Here is a 17,851-nt window from a genome sequence, read left to right on the forward strand (position 1 = left end):
GGTGGGACCAATCGAAGATCTTGACGAAGTCCTACTAGATGAGGAGGACCCGACTAGAGTAATCAAAGTCGGGAAGGAGTTAAAGGTGGAAATTAAAGCACAGTTAGTGGAATTTTTGAAGAAAAACCAGGACGTCTTTGCCTGGTCACGTAAGGACATGGTTGGAATTTCTCCATCCATGATAAGTCATGTCCTCAATATAGACAATAACTACCCATCAGTGCAACAAAAAAGGAGACTGTTTGAGAAAGACCGATCTCAAGCCCTGAAGGATAAGGCTGAGCGGCTCAAGGAAAATAATTTTATAAGGGAGGCCTACTACCCTGATTGGGTATCAAACCCTGTGTTGGTCCCAAAACCAAACGGGAAGTGGAGAACATGTGTGGACTTCATAGATCTGAACAAGGCCTGCCCCAAAGACTGCTTCCCACTACCCAAAATAGACCAACTGGTCGATGCAACGACAGGACATGAAATACTCTCATTCATGGATGCGTATTCTGGGTATAATCAAATAAGTATGCACCCTCCCGAAGAGGAACATACCAGCTTCCGGACAGACAAGGGATTGTACTGTTATAAGGTGATGTCATTCGACTTGAAGAATGCAGGATCCACCTACCAGCATTTAGTGAATGGCATGTTCCGAGACTTGATCGACAAAATTATGGAGGAATACGTCGATGACATGTTGGTCAAGTCCAAAGAAGCTTGGGGGCATGTTCAAGACTTGGAGAAATGCTTTGCCATACTTAGAAAGTATAGCATGAAGTTAAACCCTCTCAAGTGCTCGTTTGGAGTTGGTTCTGGTAAGTTTCTCAAATACATAGTCAATTCATGGGGAATCGAGGCTAACCCCGAGAAGATCAAAGCATTGATCGACATGAAGTCACCTACCATAATCAAAGAAGTGCAAAGCTTAACCGAGAGAGTAGCTATAATGACCTAAATTTCCTAATAAGGTTTAGGACCTTGATTAGGAAGTCGGGAGGGCCATAACTGATTTATTGTGCCATTATATGATTATATGCATGTTTATGTGGATCATATTATTATATGATGATAAATGCATGCATATGGGTATATATTTTGTTATGAGGGCATTTTGGTAATTTGGCTCGTTGATGGCGTGATTGCATATTTGTGTGCATATTGGTAAGCTATTGTTGAGGCCACATTATAATGTGGATTTGTTCGAGTTGTTCGGCATGAGATGATCTTTGAGTATAACTTAGCGGTTTGGTCATAACGGGAGTAAGTTCGGGGCTCGGGGTGTGTCCCGAGGTAATTTGGTGATTAGAGTGTTGCCGGGAGTTAACGGGTAACGGGATATGAATTATTGATATTCGAAGATATTGAGAATAGCGGGAATTGGAGGGTGCTAATTATGGTTAACGAGATAGGTGTGAAATGACAATTTTTCCCTTGGTGGCTATTAAGGATTTTAATTAGACTTGAGGGCATTTAGGTTATTTTACCCTAAAGGATATATATCCATACTTAAACTAGAAAACTGTAGAAGGCTGTAGAAAAACAGAGCACCTATAACACCTGTAACAGGCAGACGAGACATGTACGCGCTGCTCGTCACGCTCACCATACTCAAGGTTGATCGACTTTTCCCTTGCCTTTACCTACACCATAGAGCACCCGTGAGCCGAAGCCCAACAAGAAAACCCTCACAAGCAGATAATACATGCATATCAAACACTTAATATAAAATCAAGCCATCATCAGGCTATACACGTACGGCCATGCCGTCCCAGGCGCTTTACCAGGCCCTAGGTTCGCGGTCTATACCATAAGGATATCCCAGGTTTCCCTTGGGGTCTCCCCCTGGCAACTCGCACTCCGCGTGCTAAACGCTGCCCCCGGCCCCTTGCCATTCTCGGCCTTCGCCGTTCCTGGCCTTCACCGTTCCCAGCCTTCGCCGTTCCCGGCCTTCGCCGTTCCCGACCTTCGTCGTTCTCGGCCATCGCCGTTCCACCATTTATATACACACATAATATAACTAAACAGATATTTAAACACATATAAATGCAATTAAAGGGCCACGCCCCACAACATAGTTATATAGGGTCGAGCTGGCCGAGCCCTACAACACAAGCTCAACGGGAGCATTAGTTTTCTTACCTGTGTCCCGAGCTTTCCAAGCACCGATGTCCCGAGCACAGTTCCCTAGTCTGAGCCTCGCCGATACCCTAGTCACAACGCATTAACAATATCCACCCATCAAGTTCGTATCCATTAAATAGCTTTGGGTCATAATTCTAATCTCTGGCACGTTGAATTCTATCAATCCGGGTGATAAAATCTGTCTCGAGCCTTAACTATTAGGTTCCCAAGTCAAATCCCACTAAACACCCTGCATCTTGAACTAGGGCTGCGGCCCAACCCCTTAAGGGCCACGACTTGCCTCAAAACAGAGGCTAAACGCCTCCCTGGAAACATACACGGGCCGCGACATGCTTAGCCAAGTGCCGCAGCGCGCCCCATGGTCAGTGGCCTCCCTAGGCCTTGCGTGCACACGGGCCACGGCATGCCCCTCCTAGGGCCGCGACCCTCACCTCCAAACCCAGAAAACCACCATTTTTCCCTGCATTTCCTTCGAGCCAATCCTTCTAAAATCATCCCAACTCAATACCCAAACCCAAAATTAAGCTTGAGCCTCTCTACCACATCATCTAAGCTCCACAACAAATCCAACACAGTCTTATAAACTCAACCCACAGCAAAATTTAACTCATGATTCTGGTTCACATGCAACTTACAACTCTAGCTATAATTCTACTGAAACTCAAGGGATTTTAGAGTTAGACCCCTTACCTTAGCTGATGAATTCAAGCTTCCACTAGCACCTCAACCTCCAAAGTTCACCTCTTCCAATCTCCAAGCCTCAAGCTCCCAAAATCGTAGCTCCAATTCCTTAGTTTTGACTGGTTTCCTCCAAGATGTCACTAAGCCTTCAAGTGAAGAAGAGAAACCGAGTGAGGGAGAGGGAGTGGGTCGGTTTAGAGAGTTCCAAGTGATTCTATGTTTTATTTTATCTAACTTAAGTCTATAAGGTTACCTCAAGGCTTGGGGTACCAATAACTTCCCCGATGGCAAAATGGTAAATTTCCGCAATATTCCCTCCTAGGCATTCTAATCTCAAATATATCTCTGAATATTTATTTACATAACCCGATAACCCCATAAAATGACTAACACTCGAAATACCCCTCGACTAGCCCCGAGTCGGATTTTCGACCCCTTTGTGACTTTTTAGCTAACCACTCCCTAAGACTGTCTCGGATCGTGCAACACAGATATATCACAAGTATATCACAATTATCATGTTATACCCTCAACGAGCTAAAATTACAATCATGCCCCTAATAACCAGACGGGGCCCACATGCATATTTAATTCACCTAAACATGTATTATTAATCACATATTCACACAAATTCACATATTATAACAATAATTCACTTATTGCCCTCCAAGCATGCTAATCAAGGTCCTAAGCCTTATTAGCAAATTTGGGTCGTTACAACTACCCCCTCCTTACAGAAATTTCATCCTCGAAATTACCTGAATAACTCGGGATACTACTCCCGCATCTCTGATTCTAATTCCCATGTCGCCTCCTTGACCTTGTTGTTCCTCCACAGCTGTAATGCCCCGGATTCCTTATTATGGTTCATGGCTGGATTAGTAGGCCGGGAGGGCCATAACTGTTTAATTATGCCGTTAAATGTGTTTATGCATGTTTATGAGAATTATATTATGATATGATGTTAGATGCATGCATGTGAGTCCACATTTGTTTACAGGGGTATTTTGGTAAGTTGGCCCGTTGAGGGTATAATTGAATATTTGTTTGCGTGTTAATGATATATTGTGAGACCACATTATAATGTGGATTGGTTCGAGTATTTCGACATGAGACGATCTTTAAACATGATTTATCGGTTTGGTCATAACAGGTTTGAGCTCGGGGCTCGGGGTGAGTCTCGGGGTGTTATTAATGATTATAGCGTTACCAGGGATTTTAGGGTAACGGGTTATGAGTTGTTGATGTTTGAGGATATTGAGATTAGCGGGGATTGGGAAGCGTTAATTATAATTAACGGGTTTAGCGGAATGTACCAATTTTGCCCTTGAGTTGGTTTAAAAGGCTTAGGATGACACAAGGGTATTTTGGTCTTTTTGGGAGGATATATGTGACTTAAGTGGCTTAGAAAGTTGTAGAACAAACAGAGCAAAAACAGGGGTTTGCCTCCTTCTCTTCTCGTACCTTCTCCTTGCTTCAACCTCTTCATTTCTCCTTTGAGGTTTTGAGCTCTAGGTGTGGATTCAAGCTAGGGAAAAAATTAAAGGCTGGGTTGGGGACTTGGTTCAACTTGTAAGGGAGGTTCAAAACAGATTTCAAGGTGAGTTTTGGCCATTTTGCACAGCTGGTGCTCTGTTTTCGTTTAAGTTTTTAGTTCATGGTTTTTGATGTGGGGAGTGAGGATTAAAGGGAGTTTTTATGTTGTTTTGATTGGGGTTTGATGAGGGTGAGCTATGGGGGTTATTTGGGGGTTTAATTGTGTGTTTGGAAGGGGTTTAGAGAGGGTTTGAAGGGCTGGTTTGAGAGGAAAGAGCTCAGGGAAAAAGACTGGTTCGTGTGGCCGACTTAGCCATTCTGGGCTGAGCGCCGCGGCGCAGCAGGGGAGCGCCGCGGCCCTTGGTGTCTGGCAGATGGGGAGCCTCTCTGTTTGGAGGCGCGCCGCGGCGCAGCAGAGGGGGGCCGCGGCCCTTAAGGCCAATTTTGCTAAAATGTGGTTTTTAGCTTAGGGATTCAAACCATAGGCCTCGGGGTTGGACCTAGTACCCGGTTGGGTGGTATTTGATGTCTCGGGGACTGGGATTTGGTTTGGGAACCCTCGGTTATTATTTTTATTGATGAATTCTATAATTTGGTTATGACCAGGTGACCGTCAAGGATTTTAAAAGTTGATCGTTCTCAGGGGGTCGTTCATATAATAATCCTCACTCGAACCAGAGGTAAGAAAACGGTGTATGATTACAGTTGCACCCTGTATAGGTATCTGACATGCACGGTTTGATATTGAGGCATGTTGGTTGATATATGTGGACATGGGTTGCATATTAAATGCTAGTGAATGCTGATTACCTGCTTGAGACACTGACTAGTCAGGGACCGACTCTAAAGTCGATGATCACGCATTGAATGGCTCTATGGCGTTAACGTGGGACCGACCCTAAGGTCGAAGAACTTATAAGTGCTTGCCTGGTCTACGACCAGATGACTATAGCCAAGGTGTATGACCCCGGTGACCGTTTGTCACGTGGCTAAGGGACGTTGTCCATAGTTTCGACCCTAGAGTCGTGAGGGAGGTTATGTTGGTGACCAATCACCATGCACCTGTCCTAAGCAAGCTTATGAAAGAGATCACCTATCAGTTAAGCCCTGGTGACCCTATCGTCACATGGCTAGAGGGAGCGATGCTCATTATTGTGACTTTTGGCTATTGTCACCTATTTGTTGGATAGATAGTCCTGAATGGTTATTATGATCGTTGTTGATATTATATCATGTTTTATTATGTTTTCTTGCTGGGCCTTGGCTCATGGGTGCTATGTGGTGCAGGTAAAGGAAAGGAAAAGCTTGGCCAACCTTGAGTGGAGAGCTTGGGCGATGTGATGTACATACAGGGCCGCTTGACTGCCACGGTCAAGGAGTTCTCGGAGGGACTAGGGGTTTACCCTATTTTTGCCACTTAGGCCGGCGGGGATTGTAAATTTGAAACTGTAGCAACTCTTTTGTATTGTGGACATCTTGTAAACATTTTAAAAGGCTCATGAGCAGTTTATTTACTTAATGAAATGTACCCTTTCCTTTTTGTTGGTTTTTCACCTTAACCTGTTAATGGTACCTAGATCACGTTTTTAACCAAAGGACTTGGGTAGCGAGTCAAATTTCCAGTTCACTGTTCACCGTAACTGCTCTGGGGTAACCAGGGCGTTACAACAACACTTTCACCAAGGCGATGGTCTTGCTCCACAAGACTTTTTCTTTCCGGTCGAGAATCTGAACTGGTTTCTCCTCATAAGACAAATCTTGATCCAACTCCAAATTCTCATAACTCAGAACATGCGTCGAATCAGACACATACTTCCAAAGTATGGACACGTGAAACACATCATGAACCCCTGATAAGGCTGGAGGCATCGCCAATCTGTAAGCTACCTCTCCAACCCGTTCCAGAATCTCAAAGGGGCCAACAAACCTAGGGCTCAGCTTGCCCCGAACACCAAATCATTTCACTCCCCTCAAAGGTGAAACCCTAACGAACACATGGTCACTAACCTGAAATTCCACGCTCCTGCGCTTTAGATCTGAATAACTATTTTGGTGACTCTGGAAGGCGAGCATTCGAGCCCTAATCTTCTCAACCGCCTCATTGGTCCTCTGAACCATCTCAGGACCTAAGTACCTCCTCTCACCGGTCTCATCCCAATGGATAGGTGATCTGCACTTCCTCCTATAAAGCATCTTATATGGAGCCACTCCGATAGTCGCCTGATAACTGTTGTACGAGAACTCAATCAAAGGAAGATACTTACTCCAAGATCCCCCAAAATCTAGCACATAGGCTCGTAGCATGTCCTCCAATATCTGAATCATCCTCTTAGTCTGTCCATCTGTTTGAGGATGATAAGCGGTACTAAGCCGTAACTGTGTGCCCATAGCCTTCTGTAGACTTTCTCAGAACTTGGAAGTGAAGGTGAGGTCCTTGTCGGATACTATCAACCTCGGAGCCCCATGCAGTCGGACAATCTCCTTCACATATAGCTTAGCATACTGCTCCAAAGTATAAGTCGTCCTGACTGGTAAAAAGTGGGCGGACTTGGTGTACCTATCCACAATCACCCACACGGAATCATGCTGACCCACGGTCTTCGGCAACCCAACCATGAAGTCCATGGCGACATCTTCCCATTTCCACTCCGGAATCCCTAGAGGCTGCAGCAACCCTGCTGGCCTCTAATGTTCAGCCTTGACCTGCTGACAAGTTAAGCACTTGGCACATAATCCACCACATCCCTCTTCATGCCCGACCACCAATACAAAGCTCTCAGATCCTGGTGCATCTTCGTCGTACCCGGATGTAAGGAATAGGGAGTGGTATGCAGTTCATCTAAAATCTCTCGCTGAATATTTGAATCCATCGGAACATAGATCCAACCCTTGTACTTTAGTAACCCCATCTCCGAGATAGAGAAGTCCTTAGCCGCTCCGACGAAGACGTTCTCCTTGTAACCCCTCAACTGGGAATCATTCCCCAGTGCCTCCTTGATCCTCTTAAGGAGCATAGACTGAAGAGTTATGTTGGCTAATTGACCAACCACCAACTCTATTCCCGCTTTGGTCATCTCCTCCGCTAACTTACTGGATATCTGCCTCGAACTGAACAGCTGTCCTGGGCCCTTCCGGCTCAATGCATCAGCAACTACATTAGTCTTCCCATGATGGTATAGGATATCACAATCGTAATCCTTAACCAACTCCAACCACCGTCTTTGGCGCATATTCAGATCCTTCTGAGTAAAGAAGTACTTCAAACTCTTATGGTCAGTGTATATCTCGCACTTCTCACCATATAGATGATGTCTCCAAATCTTAAGTGCGAACACCACCGCTGCCAATTCTAGATCATGCGTGGGATATCTCTGCTCATACTCCTTTAACTGTCTCGATGCGTAGGCTATCACATTCCCAGCTTGCATCAACACACACCCCAAACCCTGTCTGGAAGCATCACAATAAACCACGAACTTCTCATTGTCCGTCAGCAGACTCAACACTGGCGCGGTGATCAGTCGCCGCTCCAACTCTTTGAAACTATTCTCACATCTGTCTGTCCAAACATACTTCGTCTTCTTCTTTGTCAACTCTATCAATGGTGTAGCTATCCTGGAGAACCCCTCAACAAACCACTGATAATACCCTGCCAATCCCAGAAAACTCCTCACCTCAGGAACACTGCTCGGTCTAGGCCAGTCTCTCACTGCCTCAATCTTATTTGGGTCGACTAGAATTCCCTCCTTACTGAATATATGGCCTAGAAATGTAACTTGCGGTAACTAGAACTCGCACTTGCTGAACTTAGCATATAACTTATGCTCTCTTAACCGCTGCAATACCAAATGTAGATGTTGCTCATGCTCTGTCTCCGACTGAGAGTACACCAGAATGTCGTCGATGAACACAATTACGAACTTATTTAAATAATCCTTGAAGACCTTGTTCATCATGTCCATAAAAGCTGCTGGGGCATTGGTTAATCCAAAGGACATAACCAATAATTCATAGTGTCCATACCTCGTGCGGAAAGCGGTCTTTGGTATGTCCTCCTCTTTGATCCTTAACTGATGATAACCCGACCGGAGATCTATCTTAAAAAACACTGTCTTTCCCTGCAGCTGTTCAAAAAAATCATCAATCCTAGGCAGCAGATACTTATTCTTAATGCTCAACTTGTTCAGCTCCCTGTAGTTAGTACACATCCTAAGAGATCCATCATTCTTCTTAACAAACAACACTGGAGCACCACATGGCGAGAAACTCGGTCTGATGAACCCCAAATCCAGTAACTCCTGCGGCTGAATCTTCAACTCCTTCAACTCTGCCGGAGCCATTCTGTAAGGTGTCCTAGATACTAGCTCCGCTCCTGGTACAAACTCTATAACAAAATCAATCTCCCGCTGCGGCGGCAACCCTGGCAAATCCGCTAGAAACAAATCCGGAAACTCACACACCAATCTAGTCTCACCCGGTCCAACCAACACCACCCTAGAGGTATCTACAATGCTCGTTAGGAATCCTATGCAACCTTCCTGCATCATGTCCCTAGCCCTCAATGCTGAAATCATAGGTACCCGCGGTCCACTAACTGTCCCCACAAGTACAAAGGGTACCTCCCCTTCTGGTTCAAAATTCACCATCCTGCGCTTGCAGTCAATTGTCGCCCCATACTTCGATAGCCAATCCATCGCTAGGATTACATCTAAGTCATCCATCGCAAGCTCAATCAGATCAGCAAACAATTCCCTACCATCTACCTCTACTGGTAAAGCTCTAATCCACCTCCTAAAGACTACCAGTTCCCCAGTCGGCTACAAAGTCTAAAAACCCCTAGCATACAGAACACTAGGTCTACACAGCTGATCTATCACTCAAGCAGACACAAACAAATGAGTAGCTCCCAAATCAAACAATGCAGTATAAGAAGAACCAGCACTAGAGATTTGACCTGTCATAATCGAGGGGTTAGCCTCTGCCTCAGTCTGAGTCAAAGTAAACACCCTGGCAGGAGCGAGACTGTCGCCTTGCTTTGGCTCCTCCTTCCTGGCTTATAGGCAATCCTTCTTCAGATGATTGGCACTCCCACAGACAAAGCAGGCCCTAATCCTACACTCACCCTGATGTCATCGTCTGCACCGAGGACACACTGGGAAACTCCTCCAGTTGTCACTTCCGCCCTGACGGCCACTAAAACCACCCCGTGCCCTCCTATCTGAATTGGGAGGAACAAAGGAATCTGGGGCCTTCCTCTTCTGCTCACTAGAGCCACTACCCCGACTGGATCCAATAAAAGGAGGCATTATCCTCCTGGCATCGCGCTTGACAACCCTCTCTCTCCAAATCTAGTCCTTGGCCCCCTCAGCTGAAGGGCCTTGTCTACAACCTGAGCTTAGGTAGTAGTCTCTGGATCCAAGGTGATCTTCACATCACGGGCGATCATAACATTCAATCCCCATACGAACCTGTCTCTTCTTGCCGCATCTGTCGGCACTAAATCTGGCGCAAACTTCGCCAATCGGTCAAATTTCAGAGCATACTCTATCACAGTCATCCGGTTCTGAGTCAGGTTGATAAACTCATCAACCTTCGCAGCTCGGACTGCAACACTATAATACTTCTCGTTGAAAATGTTCCTGAACTCTTCCCAGGTCATAACTATCACATTTCTCCTTTGAACTACTTCATCCCACCAGATGCGGGCATCCTCTCTGAACATGTTGCTTGCACAAGCTACCCTCTCGTTCCCCTCAACCCTCATAAAATCAAGAATAGAGAAAATCATATTCATCCACTGCTCTGCTCGTAGTGGGTCTGGTCCACCCTCAAAGGTGGGAGGATGCTGCTTTCTGAACCTCTCATACAAAGGTTCCCACTTGTTCTCCACAACAGGTTGGACTGGCGTTGGTGCCATAACCTGCTGAATTGGCAACCCTGTGACCTGTGGAGGGGCCTGCTGCCTCAACTGGCCGAGTTCTTCCTCTGTTCATTGCAGTCTTGCTTCCATTTTGGCAAACATCTGTTGCTAATTCTATGGGGCAAGTGGAGGGTCCTGACCCTGGTTATCATCCTCAGCCCGACTGTCGCGGAGTCTAGATGATTGACGAGGCATCTCAACAAATATGCCTATAATCAATGATGCCACTCATCAGGCATGACAACAACATCCAAAACCACCTCCCAATCACATCAGTCAACCATGAGCAACAATCCACATAACACACAGATAGCATATAGCACACAACGGGCCATGCCCTGACATCATGCATACATTAAATCATTCATCATGCTCTATATGGAAAAGGCAGGAAAACAAGGCATTTAAGCACATAATCAGACATACAATTCAATTATTACCAACCATCCCTGAGTCGAGCTTGCCACTGATAGCAAGTGTACATGTTTGCTCATTCTCTAGAAACCATAAACCTTGGCTCGCTCTGAAACCAAGTTGTAACGCCCTACTGCCTTAGAGTCGTTACTAAGTGAGTTTAAAATGTGCAATTAACTCGCTAATCGAGGTTTTAGGACAAAAAGTGTAATTAAACCATAATCCGAGTCATAAATTTGAGAATAAACCTTTCAATGAAAATTATAAGACATTTAACACTTGGGATCCCAAAAACATTGTTTAGAAATATTTACAATTCAAAATATAACCATAGTCGACTAAACGACAAAATTCAAGTTTAGTACAATCAACTCCCGAAAACACCCCTGGCTGCGGCAGCCAGGTAGACCAGACATGTACGCGCCGCTCGTCACGCTCTCCATACTCAAGGTTGATCGACTTTTCCCTTGCCTTTACCTGCACCATAGAGCACTCATGAGCTGAAGCCCAGCAAGAAAACCCTCACAAGAAGATAATATATGCATATCAAACATTTAATATAAAATCAAGCAATCATCAGGTTATACACGTACGGCCATGCCGTCCCAGGTGCTTTACCAGGCCCTGGGTTCGCGGTCTATACCGTAAGGATATCCCAGGTATCCCTTGGGGTCTTGCCCTGGCAACTCGCACTCTGCGTGCTAAACGCTGCCCCCGGCCCCTTGCCGCTCTCGGCCTTCGTCGTTCCCGGCCTTCGCTGTTCCTGATCTTCGCCGTTCCCGGCCATCGCAGTTCCACCATTTATATACACACATAATATAACTAAATAGATATTTAAACACATATAAATGCAATCAAAGGGCCACGCCCTACAACACAGTTATATAGGGTCGAGCTCTGCAGCTTAATCATATAGGGTCGAGCCCTACAACACAAGCTCTACGGGAACAGTAGTTTTCTTACCTGTGTCCCGAGCTTTCCAAGCACCGATGTCCCGAGCACAGTTCCCTAGTCCGAGCCTTGCCGATACTCTAGTCACAACGCATTAACAATATCCACCCATCAAGTTCTTATCCATTAAATAGCTTTGGGTCATAATTTTAATCTCCGGGACATTGCATTCTATCAATCCGGGTGATAAAATATGTCCCGAGCCTTAACTATTAGGTTCCTAAGTCAAATCCCACTAAACACCCTGCATCTTGAACTAGGGCTGCGACCCAACCCCTTAAGGGCCGCGGCTTGCCTCAAAACAGAGGCTAAACGCCTACCTGGAAACACACACGGGCCGCGGCATGCTTTGCTAAGCGACCCGGCATGCCCCATGGTCAGTGGCCTCCCCAGGCCTTGCATGCACACGGGTCGCGACATGCCCCTCCTAGGGCCGCGTCCCTCACCTCCAAACCCAGAAAACCACCATTTTTCCCTGTATTTCCTTCGAGCCAATCCTTCTAAAATCATCCCAACTCAATACCCAAACCCAAAATTAAGCTTGAGCCTCCCTACCACATCATCTAAGCTCCACAACAAATCCAACACAGTCTTATAAACTCAACCCACAACAAAATTTAACTCATGATTTTGGTTCACATGCAACTTACAACTCTAGCTATAATTCTACTGAAACTCAAGGGATTTTAGAGTTAGACCCCTTACCTCAGCTGATGAATTCAAGCTTCCACTAGCACCTCAACCTCCAAAGTTCACCTCTTCCAAACTCCAAACTCCAAGCCCCAAGCTCCCAAAATCCCAGCTCCAATTCCTTAGTTTTGACTGGTTTCCTCCAAGATGTCACTAAGCCTTCAAGTGAAGAAGAGAAACCGAGTGAGGGAGAGGGAGTGGGTCGGTTTAGAGAGTTCCAAGTGATTTTATGTTTTATTTTATCTAACTTAAGTCTATAAGGTTACCTCAAGGCTCGGGGTACCAAAAACGTCCCCGAGGGAAAAATGGTAAATTTCTCCAAAATTTCCTCCTAGGCATTCTAACCTCAAATATATCTCTGAATATTTATTTCCATAACCCGATAACCCCATAAAATGACTAACACCCGAAATACCCCTCGACTAGCCCCGAGTCGGATTTTCGACCCCGTTGTGACTTTCTAGCTAACCGCTCCCTAGGACTGTTTCGGATCGTGCAACACAGATATATCAAAAGTATATCACAATTATCATGTTATACCCTCAACGGGCTAAAATTACAATCATGCCCCTAATAACTAGACGGGGCCCACACTGATATTTAATTCACCTAAACATGCATTACTAATCACATATTCACACAAATTCACATATTATAACAATAATTCACTTATTTCCCTCCAGGCACGCTAATCAAGGCCCTAAGCCGTATTATCAAATTTGGGTCGTTACAACACCTCTTCCTTCATCAACCGTTCATCATTTCTTCTCCTTTTCTTCTTTAATTTTGAAGCTTCTTTTGAGGAATTAAGATGGGGAATCAAGTTTTGAGGATCTAGGGTATTGTTCCATCATTTAAGAGGAGTTCATATCGAGCTTGAGGTAAGATTCTAACCATTAGAACTCTGGTTTTCTGCTCTGTTTTATTATTGGGTTCAATTAAGATTTTGGGTTTGAAAGTTGAGTATTCAATGAGGTTTTTGGAAAAGCTTGGTTAGGTTATGATGCCTATGACCAGTATATATGGTATTTGGGTTCAATTGCGGGTTTAAATGGTGTTTGGAAGCTTTTGAATCAGGTTGGAAATGGAGGATTCGAAGGAGGAAGTACCAGGGCCATGTCTGCCTGGCCCTAGCGCTATAGCGCCTAAAGGGTAGCGCTACAGCGCTAGCCAGGGCAAAATGCCCCTAGTTGTAGCGCTGGGGCGCTAGGGGGGTAGCGATGTAGCGCTACCCTGTTTTCTCAGATGTATATTTTGGGTGTTTTTAAGGGTTTTTGGGTCGGGGTTTCAATCCTTAAGGCTCGGGATCGAATCTACTCATCATTTGGGTACAATTCGGGGTCCCGGGAGTGAGGTTTAGGTTAGGACCCATTTATTGATATCTTCATTAATTGGATTCCATATTTAGTTATGACTAGGTGACCACTAAGGGATCAAAGGATCGATCGTTCTCAAGGGTCGTTCGTAACGTATTTCTCGCTCGAACAAGAGGTAAGATAACCGCACCCGGTTATGTGGTTAGGTTGGGACTAAGTGTTCCTTATATTTGTATGCATTGTTATGTGATTGTGATGAACCATGTGAATATGATGGGACTAAGAGCTCCCTATATCTGTATATGATGTCATGAGATGGTATTATGCCATGGGGACATATGGTAAACGGCCTAAGAGTGCCGGACTTAATATTTGCGCACAGGGCGCGGCTCAGCCACTGGTAGCTGAGGATAGCTTATTAATCACTGAGCTCGGTTAAGCTGGCCGGAGTCAGTGGGTATAACTGCTATTGTGTAATGGTTGTGATAAACTGCTAGTTATGAATGTGATTATTGTTGTTAATTTGATGAATATGACATGCTAATTATCTGGATGACAAGTTGTTGATTTGTCAATTGTTATCACTGAATAGGTGAATGTCATGAATCGTTGAACACTTGGTCATGCTTTGTGGAATATTTGGTTATTGATGTTGATCATTCTATGATATTCTAGTTTTCTTGCTGGGCCTCGGCTCATGGGTGCTACGTGGTGCAGGTAAAGGCAAGGGTATGTTGGATCAACCATGAGTTGGAGAGCTCTGGGGGCGAGGTGTACATTGTCAGTTGCTCGGCCGCCACGATCGAGAGTTTGTACAAGGACGGAAACCTAAAATGTGTATTTTTCCATTAGAGTGGCCTGAGTTATTTATAACTTTTGGAATTTTTGTATATATGTCATCTAAACCCTGTTTTGAGATTCCATATATTAAACTATCATTTTTAATGAAAATAACATGTTTATGACCAAAACCTTTTATTTCTAATCTGTTGATGACATTAGATTCACATGTTTTTTTTTAAATGACTTGGTTAGCATGTCTTGCACTATTTTAAACACACAGTGTAACAGTCTTGGTTACCCAGGGCGTTACAGTAGCTGCCCTCAGTAGGTTCAAATCAAAGTCTACGGACAAATGTGTCCCTTTCTTTAACTTACTGAGGGGCAGCAAGAAGATCCAATGGACTGAGGAATGTGAGGAAGCTTTCCAAGCCCTGAAGGAGCACCTCATCCAACCTCCCGTCCTATCGAAGCCAATATATGGTGAAGTACTATTCATCTAATTGGCAATCACTGAGCATGCAATCAGTGCTGCTTTGGTAAAGGAAGAGAACATGGTACAACACCCTACATACTATATCAGTAAAAGGCTAGTAGGTGTGGAGTCTAGGTATCCCCCTCTTGAAAAGCTAGCCTACTGTTTAGTAATCTCCTCTCAAAAGTTGCGTCCATATTTCCAAGCTCACTCGATCCGATACCTGACCGATCAACTGCTGAGATAGGTTCTCCAGAGACCAGAGGCCTCGGGACGATTACTCAAGTGGGCAGTGGAACTAGGACAGTTTGATATCACTTATCATTCGAGGACGGTGATAAAAGGACAAGCATTGGCAGACTTCATAGTCGAATGCACCAACATTGAAGGCCCTTCCTACCAATCGGAAAATGGAGATACCGAGAAGGAAGGAGATACTCCTGTATGGAAGCTATATGTTGATGGAGCATCCAATGAGCACAACTCAGGCGCAGGAATCATACTGATCACTCCAGAGAATCATCAAATCCATTGCGCTGAGTACAAGACATTATTAGCAGGATTACGTTTGTCTCGGGATGTGCATGCACAGTCCCTGAAGATATTCAGCAATTCCCAGCTAGTGGTGTACCAGGTACAAGTGGAGTATCAAGCCAAAGGACTTAGGATGGTGCAATACCTGAACAAGGTGAAGGACTTGTTGACACAGTTTTAAAGATACTCGATTACATAAGTCCCGATGGAGCAAAATGCTAATGCTGATGCCTTAGCCAAGCTTGCCAATGCCAAAGATGCGGACATCCTGAATGTCGTTCCTATCAAATCCTTGGCAGAAAGAAGCATAGCCGAGCATGAGGCAAATGTATTATTTTCAAATTATCTGTGTAAAATCCATTGTGCTTCAATGAATGAATGAATTTAATTTCTTAAGTTTCACTTAATTCTTTAAATTTCTTTCAATGAGGGACTTGTCCTTTAGACCTATCAACTCCATCAGATCATGTTCGATTCTGGTCCTTGAGGGACCTATCGACCCATAAGATTCAAAAGAGAGACAGGTCCTAGGACATTATCGCCAAATTAATGGATCATGTTCGATCTCGGTTCTTGAGGAGCCTATTGACCCATTAGATCCAAATGAGAGACTGGTCCGAGGACCTTGTCGCCAAACTATTTGATCATGTTTGATCCTGGTTCTTGAGAAACCTATCAACCCACATGATCAACAAGAGAGACAAGTCTGAGGACCTTGTCGCCAAATTAATGGATCATGTTCGATCTTGGTTCTTGAGGAGCCTATCGACCCATAAGATCCAAATGAGAGACTGGTTCGAGGACCTTGTCGCCAAACTATTTGATCATGTTCGATCCTGGTTCTTGAGGAACCTATCGACCCATACGATCAACAAGAGAGATAGGTCTGAGGACCTTGTCGCCAAATTAAAGGATCATGTTCGATCTTGGTTCGTGAGGAACCTATTGACCTATACGATCAACAAAAGAGACTGGTCCGAGGACCAGTCGCCATTATTTGATCACGTTCGATCCTGGTTCTTGAGGAACCTATCGACCCATAAGATCATAAAAGAGACCGGTTTGAAGATCAGTCGCCATCATCGAATCATAATCAAATCTGGTCCTTGAGAGACCGATCGATAATTTGATCTAAGACTTGTTACAGGCTCGATTAGCCCATCTAGACCCGGTTGGCCCAACTTAGACATTTCTGTTTACAATCATTATAACGAGTACACGAGACATTACGTAGATCATGATCAATACTTGCTACACAATATGCATCTGTGTATAGGTCATTACTACTGAGTATGAAACCATCACCCGACTACCAATGAGGGACAAGCATTTGCTGCTTGCATCATTGGGTGAAAAGGATAGTACTATGTGTCTAAACGCTCGAAGCAAGGCATGGTCAAGTAGCAAGTGACCAAGGATTTTAAACCCGTGATCACTTAGGGAGCATATAGTACATACCGATCGGGTTATACATGAGCAATGAGGGCGTGGCCTTAAGTACTAAGCAAGCTCAAGTTTTTCTAGGACATTTGTTCAACATATGTTCCGAAAGTGCAAAAAACAAAAACAAAAAAGGCATTGGTAGGGAGATTCCTAGCCATGTCCCTTATGGGGTGGTCGGCCAATCCATCAACCCTATAGGGTGGTTGGCCTATCACCCATGGGGTGGTCGACCTGACCTGTTTTGTTCATGGTACTTGGTGAAATATTATACTACTCACATTACCATGGTTGTTAGCATGAAAAACATAAAGGAGTAAGGTTAGTATGGCACGTAAAATACATGTGTTCAGAGTATACTGATACCTGAACCAATGAGGGTTGTGAGTTGATATACTTAGTAAGCATAACAAAAAAGCATAAAGACATAAAATGTCATATGAAAAATTGTCAAGTACAAGGTGCCCCACCAATGGCATGGAAGGAAAGACAGAGTAAAAGACCAAAAGAAGACTAACTAGGGCGAGAAGTACAATCTGAAAGACCACCCTGAGCCTCGACAGCCTCACGAGCCAGACATTTCCTAAGCTCCTTCGCTTGCGTCTTCTCGGGAAGGAAATCCAAGTTCAAATTTTTGTTGGACTTCCAGATCAAGTAAAAGCAAGAGAAAGCTGTCTCTGAATACTCCTCTCGAGCCTTGTCCCGGGCAGCTTTGACCTCTCGCTCCTTCTCGACAAGAGCGTCCTTCCGCAATTGGTCCATGTCAGCAATCAGCTTCTTAATCCCATTAAAAGTTGTTGTCGTCTGCTCCAGATGAGACGCTCGGTTCATGAGGGCACCTAAGTTCCGTATAGCAGACAAATGTGGCTCAGATAAGGGAGCAGGCGCAGAAAATGAAGCACCCGCATAAGTGAAAATGGGAGGAGCTAGTGTAGACAAAGATGGCTCTACCTCTGCGATAGGACTAGACGCCAAAGG

The sequence above is a fragment of the Humulus lupulus genome, chromosome X, assembly GCF_963169125.1.
Source record: "Humulus lupulus chromosome X, drHumLupu1.1, whole genome shotgun sequence".
Taxonomy (NCBI): domain Eukaryota; kingdom Viridiplantae; phylum Streptophyta; class Magnoliopsida; order Rosales; family Cannabaceae; genus Humulus; species Humulus lupulus.